Raw genomic sequence first — 4,553 nt, forward strand, 5'->3', positions numbered from 1 at the left:
TTCATAATGGAAATATTCCTACTATATCCAATACTAGTAGAGATCAGGGACTGTACTGTGTTCATGTCTACATTCATGGTGGCTAGCACAGGGGCTTCAACAAGCACATGCTTATTAAATACATGTTGAATATTGAATGATGTAATAAAGTGTGGTGACATCATATTTATTTATTTTCTTATCAATATATACTACTGTGCCTGCCCTACACCAGATGTTTTATTCTCTGAAGTCATGGGGTTGGTATTATTCATACATTATCTAACAAATGTTTATTTAGAATGTGCCATGTGACTGGCAGGATTCTGGATAATATAGATAAAATAGGGAAAAAAATGGGCAAAAATCTGTGCCCCTGTAGAATTTATATTTTAGTGGGAAGATACTAAAGAAAATTGGAGAAGGCAATGGCAACCTATTCCAGTACTCTTGCCTGGAAAATCCCATGGACGGAGGAGTCTGGTAGGCTGCAGTCCATGGGGTCGCGAAGAGTCGGACACAACTGAGCGACTTCACTTTCACTTTTCACTTTCATGCACTGGAGAAGGAAATGGCAACCCACTCCAGTGTTCTTGCCTGGAGAATCCCAGGGACGGTGGAGCCTGGTGGGCTGCCGTCTATGGGGTCGCACAGAGTCGGATACGACTGAAGCAACTTAGCAGCAACAGCAACTAAAGTAAATGGGCTTCCCAGGTGGTGCTAGTGGTAAAAAGAACCCACCTGTGAATGCAGGAGTTGTAAGAGACATGGGTTGGATCCCTGGGTTGGGAAGATGGCCTGGAGGAGGGCACGGCAACCTACTCCAGTATTCTTGCCTGGAGAATCCCATGGACAGCGGAGCCTGCGGGCTACAGTCCATAAGGTCACAAAGAGTTAGAGACGAGTGAAATGACTTAGCATGCACGGAGGCACTAAAGAAAGTAAGAATTGAATGTAAGCAGAAGAGTACTAAGTGCTAAGAAGATACTGAAAGCAGTGTAACAAGACTGACGGGGATTTCAGCTGTGTTTAGACCTGTCTGTGCCCAGAAACCTGAATTAAATGAAAAATGGCTTGTCAGAGAGAGCATTTTGAGTATTTATTGAGTAAATGAATGCTTATGATTGTCAATAGAATCTATGTCTCTGGCTGTGTACCAGTGTCCAGATCAAAGCACCCTTCCCTATTCCTGTGTGTTAACGCTTCTCTTTCCATCCTCCCAAGTGAAAGTGAAAGTGAAGTCGCTCAGTCGTGCCCGACTCTTAGTGACCCCATGGACTGCAGCCTACCAGGCTCCTCCGCCCATGGGATTTTCCAGGCAAGAGTACTGGAGTGGGGTGCCATTGCATTCTCCTTACAATATATAAATGTATCCAATTAACACGTTACACACCTTAAATTTACACAATGTTGTTTTGTCAAGTATTTTAATAAAAACAAAAGTAAGAGGACCAATACTGGCACTTGTCCCGTGAAAGCCCTCAGCCAGGTTCAGCCAGTTGAGAGCCTGTCTCTGTAAAGCTCTATGAACCACGGCCACCCCTGCTCAATCACAAGCTGCGCGGCCGCTCTCACAGGGTGACAGCGGGGCAGAGGAGCTTCAACATGGAACACAGCCTGCACAGCCCCAGCTATTTCCTATTTTATAGGAAAGCTTTGTACACTCCTGGCTCTGGCTACACAGCTACATCACTCTATTTCTTGGGGGTAATGAAAGGCAGTATTAGAGGCCAAAAAACAACTTCATCACTGCCACCCAAGAAAACGTATTAAGCTATGAAAGTCCTTCAGCTATCTACACAGGGCCAATCCACATTACAGCTATTTAACACAAATTACTATGCAAAACATCTGAAGGGGTCTTGATCTCAAAAATTCAAGTTTATACCAGGGTAACACATAGTTAATTCCTCTGTATCTTTACTTCTCTTTGAAAAACTGGCAATGCATTTGGATTAGTGATAAAATGAGTTTTTGCTACGTTTCAATACATGCTCAAACTGTGAGAATAAGGAACAGGAGGCAGGCTCACTTTAAACAGTTGGAACCCCAGTGCCACTGTTAACTGCTTTCTGGGCAGCCTCTTTTGCTTGGTGGGCTTGGAGTACAGCTACAGCTTCATCAACTTTAGAACGGAGAGACTCTAGAGACTCAAGCATATGAAGAAGTTCTGAATTGTCAATCTCCAACAACATGCCAGTGATTTTACCAGCAAGAGTAGGGTGCATGGCTTGAATTAGAGGAAAGAGCCGTTCACCCAACATTTGCTTCTGCTCTTGAGGAGGGGCAGAGGCCAACATGGAAGCAGTCAGAGGCTCCTGACCTTGTACATGAACAGCGGGCTGCTGCATGGTGACCTGTGGCTGTGCATTCAGATGTTGTTGAGGATTGCGAACTCCTGCAGCGTATTTGTACTGTGGAATGGTGCGAACAGCAGGAGTAGCTGCAGCTGCAGCAGCTGCGGGACATAGACCCATCGTTTGTGTTGATGTGTTAGCAACACGCTGTGTCGACATGACTCGTGGAACCTGTGAAGAAGCTGGTCTCACAGTACTTAATGGTGGTCTAGGAGCGGCTGGGCAGATAGCACTGGGCATATTTTGGAATGGATGAGGTCTGGCACCCTGAGCAGTCCAGTGAGGACTTGGTCTTAGTTGAGCAATTTGATTAGGAGGATAGTATTCAGCACGGTTCTGAGCCTGTGGGATAGCTGCCATGAAGTAACCTGAAGGAAGTGCTGGCTGGTAGGGGTTGATTACAGGGTTGGGCACAGCTCTTACACTTGCCATCCTCTGCATATACTGGTTAAGCCTGCTTAGAAAAAACTGGACTTCATTCCACATAATCAATAAGTTAGATCTTCTACATATATATCAAACATTACATCTAGACGATAGAAAATTATCTTCCCTCGCACACGATGAGTATTAATAAAACTTTATTTTGTGCCAGGTCACAAAGAAAGTATCATCAAATTAAATAAAATAGAAACAACACAGCTGGCATCATTCTTTTTTATCATAGTACAATGAAAGTAAACATTTTTCTAAAAGTGTTTACATCAGAAAATTTAAAAAATCTATTAAGGACGGCAGAGTTGCACAAAGGAAGCATGCTGGGCCCATAAACCTCTCTTAAAAGCTCTTGAGTGAAAAGAGAAATACAGGGAATTTGTGCTTTCACTGCCAAGAGCATGTGTTCATTCTCTGGTAGGGAACAAAGATCCTGTGAGCCACGTAGCATAGCCAACCCTCTCCCCTGCCCCCCCCCCAAAAAAAAAGAAAGCGAAAATACAAACCAATAATGATATTAGAAACACACATAATATGTGGGATATATTTTAGGGTTATTAGAGGAAGTTTAATATTTATATTAACTACAAAAATTTACATCAATAAAATTTTAAAATAAAATTGAGTTAAGATTTCAACTCTTAAATTTAAACAAAAAACAATAAAATAAACCAAAAGAAAACACAAGGAAACAATGATAAAAATAGTAGAAGTAAATAAATCAAAATACTGTTTTTAAAATAAATTAACAATAAGGAATCAACCACAAGTTAATGTAATAAGACATAAGTAGAAAACACAGATATACATAATAAGAATTCAAAAGATGAAAATAAGTATTAAAACAGAAAAATATTAAACATAATTAGCAATGACTTCTTTGCACAATAAGCTAAAAACCTAAATGATAAATATTATTTCTTAGGAAAGCAATAAGTTGTCAAAATTATTCCAATTGTGATGGAGATATTAAGGAAATCAATTTCCATAAAAGAAATATGGAGATTTAGTAAACAGATACCTCACAGAAAAACACTAAGCCTTAAAATTTTCACAGAAGTATTTTACCAGAACTGAATCATCAACTTAAATGCAAGGCTATAAAAGCACTCATAGTGCTACACAAAATATTCCAAAATAGAGACAATAAAGATAAATTCAAGTTATTTTTTATGAAATGAGTATAATATTGATATAAAAACCTGACAAAGACAGTATAGTAACAGAAAGCTATAGAACAATGTCAGTTATGCATCTTGATTCAATTTTCTTAAATTTAATATCAGTGGACAGAATCTAACACCATGATCAAGTAGGATTTAGTGTAGGCAACCAGGGATGATTCAATAATTAGGAAATCCATTAATATAATACACCTTATGATAGACCTAAGGGGATATATCATATGAAAATCGCCAGATAGCCTGAAAAGGAATCCAGTGAAATTCAACATTCATCCCCCCCCCAAAAAAAAATCAAAACAAAAAACAAAATAAGAACTCATGGCTACTTCCTGTATATACTTTATGTATATGTATTTGTGAGTATATATAGAAATTTAGGATGCACACACACACACAAAGCAAGTGTCCATTATATATGGAAATCAATATGAAAATAAATATTAAAATTCTTAATGGGAAACACAAGAGGCATTCCTGCTAAAGTCAAGAACAAGAAAAAAATTTACCCACACCCTTATTATTCAAACTTGTAGTGGATCTATTAGCCAACACGATTATACATATCAGAACTGAAAAAAAAAAAGGGAAACTCAGTAGA

The 4,553-nt window shown here is 39.2% G+C and overlaps 1 pseudogene across 1 annotated transcript; it reads right to left on the reverse strand.

The window, feature by feature from the left end:
- Nucleotides 1-2,006: 2,006 nt before the first annotated feature.
- LOC113887604 lies at nt 2,007-2,783 on the reverse strand (annotated as a pseudogene). Its single transcript, XR_003509766.1, has one exon. The product of XR_003509766.1 is annotated as a polyadenylate-binding protein 1 pseudogene (transcript).
- Nucleotides 2,784-4,553: the final 1,770 nt, after the last annotated feature.

The sequence above is a fragment of the Bos indicus x Bos taurus genome, chromosome X (assembly GCF_003369695.1).
Source record: "Bos indicus x Bos taurus breed Angus x Brahman F1 hybrid chromosome X, Bos_hybrid_MaternalHap_v2.0, whole genome shotgun sequence".
NCBI classification, from domain to species: domain Eukaryota; kingdom Metazoa; phylum Chordata; class Mammalia; order Artiodactyla; family Bovidae; genus Bos; species Bos indicus x Bos taurus.